Source organism: Ursus americanus, chromosome 28, assembly GCF_024610735.1.
Source record: "Ursus americanus isolate L20-20 chromosome 28, mUrsAme1.1.p, whole genome shotgun sequence".
Lineage (NCBI taxonomy): Eukaryota > Metazoa > Chordata > Mammalia > Carnivora > Ursidae > Ursus > Ursus americanus.
Window position 1 is genome coordinate 23,493,900 of NC_142154.1, and position 12,330 is coordinate 23,506,229.

The 12,330-nt window shown below is 37.7% G+C and overlaps 1 pseudogene; it reads right to left on the bottom strand.

The window, feature by feature from the left end:
- Window positions 1–9,547: 9,547 nt before the first annotated feature.
- Window positions 9,548–10,027, bottom strand: LOC148107577 (succinate dehydrogenase [ubiquinone] cytochrome b small subunit, mitochondrial pseudogene; annotated as a pseudogene).
- Window positions 10,028–12,330: the final 2,303 nt, after the last annotated feature.

Sequence of the window (12,330 nt, forward strand, 5' to 3'; positions counted from 1 at the left end):
TTATTCCCTGCATATTTTCAGACCACAGTGCTTTGAAACTGGAACTCAACCACAAGGAAAACTTTAGAAGGAATGCAAACATTTGGAGGTTAAAGAGCATCCTGCTAAAGAATGTTTGGGTCAACCAGGAAATTAAAGAAGAACTTAATTCATTGAAACGATTGAAAATTAAGACACAATTGTTCAAAACCTATGGGATACTGCAAAGGCAGGCCTAAGAGTGAAGTACTTAGCCATCCAAGTCTCATTCAAAAAGTTAGAAAAATCTGAAATGCACAAGCTAAACTCACACCTAAAGGATCTGGAGAAAGAACAGCAAATAAAGCCTAAACCAAGCAGAAGAAGAGAAATAGTAACGGTTAGAGCAGAAATCAATGAAATAGAAACTAGAACAGTAGAACAGGTCAGTGAAACTAGAAGTTGGTTCTTTGAAAAAATTAATAACATCGATAAACTTTGGCCAGACTTATCCAAAAGAAAAGAGAAAGGACCCAAATTAATAAAATCATGAGTGAAAGGGAGAGATCGTGACTAATACCAAGGAAATAGAGACTTATTACCAGCAGTTATATGCCAACGAACTAGGCAATCTGGAAGAAATGGATGCATTCCTGGAAACTTATAAACTAGACTGAAACAGGAAGAAAGAGACAGTCTGAACAGAACAATAACCAGCAAGAAAATTGAAGCAGTAATCAAAAACCTCCCAAAAAACAAGAGTCCAGATCCAGATGGCTTCCCAGGGGAATTCTACCAAACTTTTAAAGAAGAACTAATACCTATTCTGAACCTGTTTCAAAAAATAGAAAGGGAAGGAAAACTTGCAAACTTTGTCTATGAGGCCAGCATTACCCTGATCCCCAAACCAGACAAGGACCCCATCAAAAAGGAGAATTACAGCAATATCCCTGGTGAACGTGGATGCCAAAATTCTCACCAGCATCCTAGCCAATAGGATCCAACAGTACATTAAAAGGATTATTCACCAGGACCAGGTAGAATTTATTCCTGGGATGCAAGGGTAATTCAACATTTACAAATCAATCAATGTGATAGAACACATTAATAAAAGAAAAGACAAGAGCCATATGTTCCTCTCAATTGATGCAGAAAAATCATTTGACAAAATACAGCATCGTTTCTTGATTAAAACTCAATATATAGGGATAGAGGGAACGTACCTCAAGATCATAAAAGCCATCCATGAAGAGACCACAGCAAATATCATTCTTAATGGGGAAAAATGAGAGCTTTTCCCTTAAGGTCAGGAACACGATAAGGATGCCCACTCTCACCATTTTTGTTCAACATAGTACTAGAAGTCCTAGCCTCAGCAATCAGACAATAAAAAGAAATAAAAGGCATTCATATTGGCAAAGAAAAAGTTAAACTCTCTCTCTCTTTGCAGATGACATGATTCTTTATGTGGAAAACCCAAAAGACTCCACCCCCAAATTATTAGAACTCATAGACCATTCAGCAACGAGGCTGTATACAAAATCAATGCACAGAAATCAGTTGCATTTCTGTACACTAACAATGTGACTGAAGAAAGAGAAATTAAGGAATCGATTCTGTTTACAATAGCACCAAAAACCATAAGATAACTGGGAATAAACCTAACCAAAGAGGTAAAGGGTTTATACTCCAGAAACAACAGAACACTTATGAAAGAAATTGAGGAAGACACAAAGAGATGGAAAAATATTCCATGCTCATGGATTGGAAAAATAAACATTGTGAAAATGTCTATGCTTCCCAGAGCAATCTATACATTCAATGCAATCCTTGTCAAAATACCATCAACATTTTTCACAATACTAGAACAAATAATCCTAAAATTTGTTTGGTACCAGAAAAGACCCTGATTGCCAGGGGATTGATGAAAAAGGAAACCAAAGGTGGGGGCATCACAATGCCTGACTTCAAGCTATATTACAAAGCTGTAATCATCAAGACAGCATGGTATTGGCACAAAACCAAACACATAGATCAATGGAACAGAATAGAGACCCCAGAAATTGACCCTTGGCTCTATAGTCAACTAGTCTTTGACAAAGCAGAAAAGAAAAATCAATGGAAAAAGAGAGTCTCTTTAATAAATGGTGCTGGGAGAAGTTGGCAGCCACATGTAGAAGAATGAAACAACCATTGTCTTATGCCATACACAAAGATAAACTCGAAATGGATGAAAGACCTCAGTGTGAGACAGGAATCCACCAAAATCCTAGAGGAGAACATAGGTAGTAACCTCTTCGTCATCGGCCACAGCAACTTCTTTCATGACACGTCTCCAAAGACAAGAGAAACAAAAACAAAAACAAACTATTGGGACTTCACTAATACAAAAAGCTTCTGCACAGCAAAGGAAACAATCTATGAAACTAAGAGGCAGCCCATGGAATGGGGGAAGATATTTGCAAATGACATATCACTTAAAGGGTTAGTATCCAAAATCTATAAAGAACTTATCAGAGTTAACATGCAAAGAACAAATAATCCAATCACTAAATGGGCAGAAGACATGAACAGACATTTCTCCAAAGAACACATACAAATGGCCATCAGACACATGAAAAAATATTCAACGTCAGTAGCCATCAGGTAAATACAAATCAAAACCAGAATGTGATACCACCTTACATCAGTTATAATGGCAAAAATTAACAAGACAGGAAACAAGTTTTGGTGAGAATGTGGAGAAAGGGGAACGCTCTTACACTATTGGTGAGAATGCAAGCTGGTACAGCCACTTTGGAAAACATTATGGAGTTTCCTCAAGATGTTAAAAATAGAGCTATCCTACAACCCAGCAATTGCACTACTAGGCATTTTCCCCAAAGATACAGATGTACTGAAAAGAAGGGGCACCTGCACCCCAATGTTCATAACAGCAATGTCCACAATAACCAAACTGTGGAAGGTGTGGAGATGTCTTTTACAGATGAATGGATAAAAAGGATGTGATACACACACACACACACACACACACACACACACACACACACACACTGGAATATTACTCAGCCATCAGAAAGGATGAATACCTACATTTGCATTGACATGGATGGAACTGGAGGGAATTATGCGAAATGAAATAAGTTAGCAGAGAAACACAATTATCTTATTATTTCACTCATATTTGGATAATAAGGAATACTGCAGAGGATCATAGGAGAAGGGAAGGAAAACTGAATGGGAAGAAATCAGATAGGGAGATAAACCATAGAGTCTCTGGACTCTGGGAAACAAACTGAGGGTTACAGAAGGGAGGGGGATGGGAGATGGGGTAACCAGGTGATGGGTATTAAGGAGGGCACGTGTAGTGATGAGCACTGGGTGTTATAAACAACTAATGAATCATTGAACACTACATCAAATACTAATGATGTACTATATGTTGGCTAATTGAACATAATAATAATAAAAAAAGAAAAGACCCAAAGAAATAAAATCACGAATGAAAGAAGAGAGATCACAATCAACACCTAAGAAATACAAACAATTCTAATAGAATATTATGAGCAATTATATGTCAACAAATTGGGTAATCTGGAAGAAATTGATAAATTCCTAGAAACATATAAACTACTGTAACTGAAACAGGAAGAAATAGAAATATTTGACAGGCCAATAATCAGCAAAGAAATTTAAATCAGTAATCAAAAATCTCCCAACAAGGAGTCCAGGGTAGAATGGCTTCCCAGGGGGATTCTACAAAAGTTTTAAAGAAGAATTAATACTCACTCTGCTGAAACTGTTCCACAAAATAGAAATAGAAGGAAAACTTCCAAACTTATTCCTTCAGACCACCATTACCTTGATTCCAAAACCAAAGACCCCAGTAAGAAGGAGAATTATAGATGATCCCTGATGAACATGGGTGCAAAAATCCTCAACAGAACACTAGCTAATTGAATCCAACTGTACATTAAAAGTGTTATTCACCATGATCAACTGGGATTAATTTCTGGGCTTCAGGGGTGGTTCAATATCTGTAAATCAATGTGATATACCACATTACTAAAAGAAAGGATAAGAACCATATGAAATCCTCTCAATAGATGCAGAAAAGCATTTGACAAAATACAACATCCTTTCTTGATAAAAACCCCCAAGAAGGAACATATCTCAACATCCTAAAGGCCATATACAAAAGACCTACAGCTAATACCATACTCAATGGGGAAAAACTGAGTGATTTCCCCCTAAGATCAGGAACATGACAGAGATGTCTGTTCTTACCACTGTTGTTCAACATAGTACCGGAAGCCCTAGCCTCAACAATCAGACAACAAAAAGAAATAAAGCATCCAAATCAGCAAGGAGTTAGTCAAACTTTCATTCTTTGCAGATGATATGATACTCTATGTAGAAAACCCGAAAGACTCCACCAAAATATTGCTAAAACTGATACCTGAATTCAGCCAAGTTGCAGGATATAAAATCAACGTGCAAAAATCTGTTGCATTTCTATACACTAATAAATGAAGCAACAGAAAGAGAAATCAAGGAATCAATCCCATTCACAATTGCACCCAAAATCATAAAATACCTGGGAATAAATCTAACCAAGAGGTTAAACCTAACCAAAGAGGTAAAAGTTCTGTACTCTGAAAACTATAGAACACTTATGAAAGAAATTGAAGATACAAAGAAATGGAAAAACATTCCACGATCAAGGATTGGAAGAACAAATATTGTTAAAATGTGTACCACCCAAAGCAATCTACACATTCAATGAAATCCTGATCAAAATAACACCCTCATTTTTCACATAACTATAACAAACAATTCTAAAATTTGTATGGAATCAGAAAAGATCCCAAGTAGCCCAAGTAATGTTGAAAAAGTAAAGCAAAGTGGGAGGCAACACAATCCAAGACTCAAGCTGTATTTCAAAGCTATACTCATCAAAACAGTATGGTACTGGCCCCAAAATAGACACATAGATCAATGGAACAGAATAGAGAAACCAGAAATAGACCCAGAAATATATGGTCAACTAATCTTCGACAAAGCAGGAAAGAATATCCAACAGAAAAAAGACAGTCTCTTCAACAAGTGATGTTAGGAAAACTGGACAACAACTTGCAGAAGAATGACACTGGACCACTTTCTTACACCATACACAAAAATAAGTTCAAAAAGGATGAAAGACCTAAATGTGAGATGGGAAACCATCAAAATCCTAGAGGAGAACACAGGCTGTTTGACCTCAGCTGCAGCAACTTCTTACTAGACATGTCTCTGGAGGAAAGGAAAACAAAAGCAAAAATGAACTATTGGGACTAAATAAAGATTAGAAAAAAAATCTGCACAGTGGAGGAAACAATCAATAAGAGGCAACCTACAGAATGGGAGAAGATATTTGCAAATGACATATCTGACAAAGGGCCACTATCCGGAATCTGTAAAGAACTCATCAAAATCAACACCCCCAAAATAAATAATCCAGTTGAGAAATGGGGAGAAGACATGAACAGACATTTCTTCAAAGAAGAAATATAAATGGCCTATAGACAATGAGAAAATGCTCAACATCACTCATCATCAGGGAAATACAAACCAAAACCACAATAAGATACCACCTCACACCAGTCAGAATAGCTAAAATTAATAATTCAGGAAACAAGAGATCTTGGCGAGGATGCAGAGAAAGTGCAACACTTTTTCAGTGTTGGTGGGAATGCAAACTGGTGCAGCCACTGTGGAAAATGGTATGGAGTTTCCTCAAAAATTTTAAAAATAGAACTACTCTATGGCCCAGCAATTGCACTACTAGGTATTTCTCCAAAGGATGCAAAAATGCTGATTTGGAAGGACGCCTGCAACCCAATGTTTATAGCAGCAATGTCTGCAATAGCCAAAATATGGAAAGAGCCCGGATGTTCATCAACAGATGAATGGATAAAGAAGATGTGGTGTAAAATCTTGCCATTTGCAAAAATGTGGATGGATAGAGAGTATTATCCTAAGCGAAATAAGTAAGTCAGAGAAAGAAAAATATCATATGATTTCACATATATGTGGAATTTAAGAAACAAAACAGACAGACTGAGGAAAAATACCTGCAGATCATATATCTGATAAAGGAATTGTATCTAGAATATATAAAGTATTTTCAAAACTAAATAAATAGAAAACAAACAACCCAACTTTCTTAAATAGGCCAAAGATTTGAACATACATTTCACTGCAGAACATATATGGATGGCAAATTAGCTCCTGAAAAAATAGTCAACATTATTAGTTATTAGAGACATGGAAATTAAAGCCCCCATGAAATACCACTTCACACTCATTAGAATGAGGAAACTTAAGAAAAGTGACTATAACAAATATCAGCAAGGATTAGGAGGAACTAAAACTCTCATACAATGCTGATGGATATGAAATTATTTTGGAAAGCAGTTCAGTAGTTCCTTAAAAAGTGAAAAAATTGGTGGGCCTGGGTGGCTCAGTTGGTTAAGCATCTGACTTGATTTCTGCTCAGGTAATGATCTCAGAGTCGCTGGGTGTGGAGCCTGCTTAGGATTCTCTCTCTCCCTTTCCCTCTGCCCCTCTCCCACCCCAACCTCACTCTCTCTCTCTCAAAAAATAAATAAATAAAAACTCACCTACCATACAATTTCAAGCTTTCCACCCCTAGGTACTTACCTGAGGACCGTGAGTGTATGTCCACACAAACATGTATATATAAAAGTTCATAGTAGCTTTCTTTGTAATAACCAAACACCACAAACAACCCAAATGTCCATCACCAAAAAAGATTAATGAACTGTTGATTCATGGTACAACATAAATGAATCTCAAAATATTACACTCAATGGAAGAAGTCATTGAGAGGACATAAAAGGAAAGAAAAAACGGACATAATCTGATTTCATTTATATAAAACTCTAGGTAATGAAAATGAATATATAGTAGCAGGGCAGATAATGGTTGCCAGGGTGGGTTGGAGGCAAATGGGAAGAATTACAATGGAGTGTAAGGAAATTTGGAGGATGTTGACTATCTTGATTGTGGGGATGGTTTCATGGGTACATACAGATGTCAAAACTTACCAAACCATATTCTTTGAATATGTGAAGTTTATTGTATGTCAATTATAACTCAATAAAGCTCTTTTTTAAAATTAAAAATCCAAATCTTTTTTTTTTTTTTAATTCAAGTTACTTAGCATACAGTGCAGTATTGGTTTCTGGTGTAGAATTTAGCGATTCATCACTTATATGTAACATCCAGTGCTCACCTCAACGAGTGCCCTCCTTAATGCCCATCCCCCATTTAGTGCATTCCCCCATCCTCCTCCACCCCAGCAACACTCACTTTGTTCTCTATAATTAAGAATGTCTCATGGTTTGCCTTCCTCTCCGTTTTGTCTTATTTTATTTTTCCTTACCTTCCTCTATTTTCATCTGTTTTGTTTCTTAAATTCCATGTGCATGTTAGAATCAGCTGGTCAGTGTCTATGATAAAACCTGCTGTGATTCTGATTGGAAGTGCATTGGATCTGTAGATCAATTTTGGGAGAATACACATATTAACAGTATCGAATCTTCTAACCCATAAATAAGACACATCTCTCCATATATTTAGGACTCTCATTCTCCTCAGAAAAGATTCAAAGAAACTTTAATCTCTTGAAATTTGTCATGTTTACTTTAATTTTTGTTGTTGAATGAAAGGAAAGGACAGAAACAACCTCACATGCCATTAATCCTGGAGCCAAAAACCTTGACTCTCCTTCAAAGTCATCACCTTGACTTCCTTGGGAGAAATAATTTCAAACTTCATTTCAATTACAATTTACCCATCAGAGAAGTGGGTTTTTTCTTTCTTTTTTTTTTTTAAAGATTTTATTTATTCATTTGACAGAGAGAGAGACAGCCATCAAGAGAGGGAACACAAGCAGGGGGAGTGGGAGAGGAAGAAGCAGGCTCCCAGCAGAGGAGCCTGATGTGGGGCTCGATCCCAGAAAGCTGGGATCACGCCCTGAGCCGAAGGCAGACGCTTAACGACTGCGCCACCCAGGCGCCCCAAGAGAAGTGGGTTTTTTCTTTACTCCACAGGGATGTCATAGGTTCAATTATTTATCATAATTATTCTAAAAATCTGAGGTGTCATTATTGTCTTGCTTTTATCTGTGAATGGTAGTATTTGGAATATTACTCTTTTTCTTTTGTCATTAAGTTGTTAATAATGGTAGTTGATTATAGAAATACTCTACAATTAAAGAACAAAGCAAAAACATCAGTATAAAAAATTCTTTATCAGCAGCCCATTAAAATCTGCTATTTTAAGACATAATAGCACTTTTAATTAACTTGCAATAGACTTTTCTATTATAATTAATTAAACTCTTATATATACATTAAAGTCCTGCTTAAGCAAATCAATTAAAACTACAGAAGTCAGAATGACATCCTGGCATTAATAACACTTCATATTATTAAAAGGCTAGGTAGAGGAGAAGCAGAGTTTTTTGTTTCATTTCGCAGTTAAGGTAACTGCATTTTGCAGTAAAGGGACTGAGTCAGGAATCAAAAGACCTGGACTTGGAATCCACCTCTGCTTCCTGCAAGCTATTTACCAGGCTAAGACTGACTTTTTTTTTTTTAATATAGCGTTTTATTAAACAAAACAAAACAAAACTTTATTTTGGGGGTACCAGGGTGACTCAAGCCCTGCTTCTGTCTCCCTCTTCCTCTGTGACTCTCCCTACTTGTGTTGTTGCATGCTCTCTCTCTTTCTGTCAAATAAAGAAATAAAATCTTTTAAAAAATGAATTAAAAATAAAATAAAACAAAATAAACTTTATTTTCATAGAATACATTTTTACATTAGAGAGTCCTACCATGGGAAAATAATTTATTACTTACAGTTTTATATTTGTAGACAGATTATCTTAGGACAAGTAAAATAAATACATTTGAGGATTAAGTCTCAGTTTAGATTCTATAATATTTTGATACATCTATAAATGGAACTTCTCTATACTTAGAAGATCTCCAGGCTCTTCTTCCCAGGATTTAGAAATTAATGTGAAATATCAGTATTTCCTAGGACATGTAACCATCAGTAACTGGTATCGACTAAACAGAGAGGGAAGTTTTTAAAAAACTAAACACTGACTAACTTTCTGCAAAGTCTTTACTTATGGGTTAACAGGATTTTCCTTTCTTCATCATTCCCGGAACAAATACAGAAGTTTGATCAGATATTGATAGTAGTAAAGCTGATTTCCTTAAAAAATGTGATAAGCCAAAAGGCAAAAGTTCATACATAGTATTTAGTTATGCTGTGAGTCTTGTAAGAAGCTGAGAGAAAATCCCATAAACTCACTGGAAGAAGGAAATCAGTCTCCAAATTTCTTGGATAAAATTCCTCTCAAAATTTTTCCTCAAAGACTAAATTCTAAAAATAACCAGGTGATTAGGAGAAGAGGTTTGGACTCACCTGTTACTTCCTACTTTCTGTGATTTGAATGACATGACAGAGCAGAGGCAAAGAAGTCAATTCTCAAGGTTTTAAATCCAAAAGGTCAGAGCTTCCACAGCATGGCAACCGCTTTGCAGATGCTCACATCATGATAGTTGAGATAACAAAGTGCAGCAAAGGTTAAAGCTGAGAGTGCCAAAACACCTGCCTTGGCAGGTTTCTACAAAGCATCCCCTCGAACATAGGAACCACTTGTCCGAGGCCCCAATTGACTGTGGAGAGCAAGGGCTGCAGCCAGGGAGTAGTGGTCCATTGCAGAGCCACGATTCAAATAAGCAGCTGGAATTAGGCCCAGGGGCAAAACACTGACAACCCTCGAACTAGTCCAGTGGAGAGATGTAGCCTTGGAACCAGAATGGTGGTTGAGTAACAGGTGAATGTGCTGTGTTCTACACCACTCTGGGGTGGTTTGGTCCTGGAGAAATGCTGAGACATGAGCACGTCTGACCACTGGGATTTGAAGAAACAGAGCTCAGCCTTCTTGCAAACTTCACAGGACACTCAGCCTCTGGAGACTCGCCATCTCTCTCCTGAAGGCTCAAGGTCCCAGGACTGACATTTGTTTTCTCTTTAGAGTGAGGTGGGGAGGGGCAGAGTGAGAAGGAGAGAATCCCATGCAGCAAGGGCCCAATGTGGGGCTGGATCTCACAATCCTGAGATGGTGACCTGGATCGAAATAAAAAATCCAATGCTCAACCAACTGAGCCACCCAGGCACCCTTCTAGGACTGACTTTTAAGGGATGCAGGGCTGCCTGGCCCCTTTCCTAGACAGAATCTGGTTGAGAGCACAGGCTCAGAGTCAATCTCTTGCTCAGGTATTTATTTCCTGTGTAGCTCGATAAGTTACGTACATGTATAATCCTCAGTTTGTCCACCCATAAAATATGGATAAAAATAACATCTATTGCACAGGGCTGTTGAAAAGATTAAAATATAGAATGCAAGTAATATGCTTAATATAATACCTGGGCAAAAATTATTCTTCCTTTTATTACATAACATACTTTCCTCTTAGAACGTTTTTTTTTTTAAAGATTTTATTTATTTATTTGACAGAGAGAGAGAGAGAGACAGGCAGTGAGAGAGGGAACACAAGCAGGGGGAGAGGGAGAGGAAGAAGCAGGCTCTCAGCGGAAGAGCCTGATGCAGGGCTCAATCCCATAACACTGGGATCACGCCCTGAGCCGAAGGCAGACACTTAATAACTGAGCCACCCAGACGCCCCTTAGAACATTGTTATAGAGAACAAGGACTCTTCCCCCCCCCCCATAAATTGTTACATTTATGAGAAAGCGGGTAAGAAATTATCTGTGGACTGTAAAAGTTGACTTTCCACTACAACTATGATTTTTTTTTTTTAATCGTTGGCATCCCTTGAACTTCTGGGCTAATTCTTTACATAAGCTGTTTCAGATTCTATTCCATTTTACAGAATTTAACAGGGGATGTGCAAGCAGGCCAAATTCAGAGATCAATTATTCAGCTGCAAATAAGTCCCCACTACAATTTTATTAAAGAAAAAAAAAGACAGTGGATAAAATATTTTCAAAATATTTATGATTTTATTTCTTAGTGCTAATCTGTGCTACTATGGACAAATAAGATTTGTCTCTGCTCTTCATTATGCTCTTAGTTCAACTAAAAATTCAAGTATACAATTCAAGTATAATTGTGGGTACTATCATGCATGGGCAAGAAAAGGCACTGGAGTGTTCCCTTTTCCTCATTTAGGTAACGTAATAAACCAAAGAAATACCAGAAGGGACAGAGAGTTATTCTTTTATTAATAAGATAATTACTAATGAGTATAATAGTAGTCATTAGATTTATTTTCAAAGATGTGTCAAAACATGTTTTAATTCCTCATCATTTAGTATGTGCAAGACAGGCATTCGTCTATCTGATGCAAAGAACATCTTTTCTTTCTGGAGAATGTTTGGGTCCTTTTGATGCACTGTGAGAAGCATATGTGGCCCAACTGCACTGCACCCCCAAGACATGGATTCACCTGGCCACTGGTCACAGCCTCTCCATGGTCCTTGTTCACGTGCTCCTGCTCTGTCCCAGATCCTTGCCTCTGTCCTTCCCTGACCAATGTCAGAGAGCATCCCAGAGTGAAAAGCTCTTTATAAACAAGAAGAGGTGGAAGTAGCAAGGCCAATCAGATTTTCCCTCTTTGAATTGGACAGAGAAGTATGGAAGGAGGGTCCAGGCAATTTCAGAAGAAGGTGCTGAAATGAAGGAGCAAAGAGTGGCCACGGGAGACATGAGGGAGCTGGGAGTTTGAGTCAGCAGAGCTGCAAGAAAAAGGAAGCTCTTTAGGGAACCAGGTGAGGTGTGCAGTTGGAAGAAAGAGGAGTGTTATAGAGAAGGGGAAACTGAGTGAGTGCAGAGACTGAAGATGGCCACATCCTATTGTTGCCTTGAGTCCTTACTGACCTGCAGCTGAGATTTCCTGCACAATTATGGTTTTAGTTTTGTGTAAGTCCCATCTACTCACTATTCCTGAGTTCCTATGAGATTCTGCCTCTATTATTTCCATGTTCATCCTTATTATCGGGGCGTCACACTTTCCTTCTGTTACCCAAATGGCCTAAATAACATAACAGCCATATTTCAGTACAAGAGTCAGCATTGTCAAAGGGAAGATCCCCCACGTTCCAGTGTAGCTCAAATGGCTTCACGGGATACTGGAATGTTCCTTCATGTCCTGTTTTAGGTTGAGTTCAATCTGGTTCCACGGGGTCAAACTGCTGGTTATGGCTCCTGAAGCTTTTCTGGGAAAAAATTACAGATGTGCCTAAGTCTGAAAATTGCAAATTTTC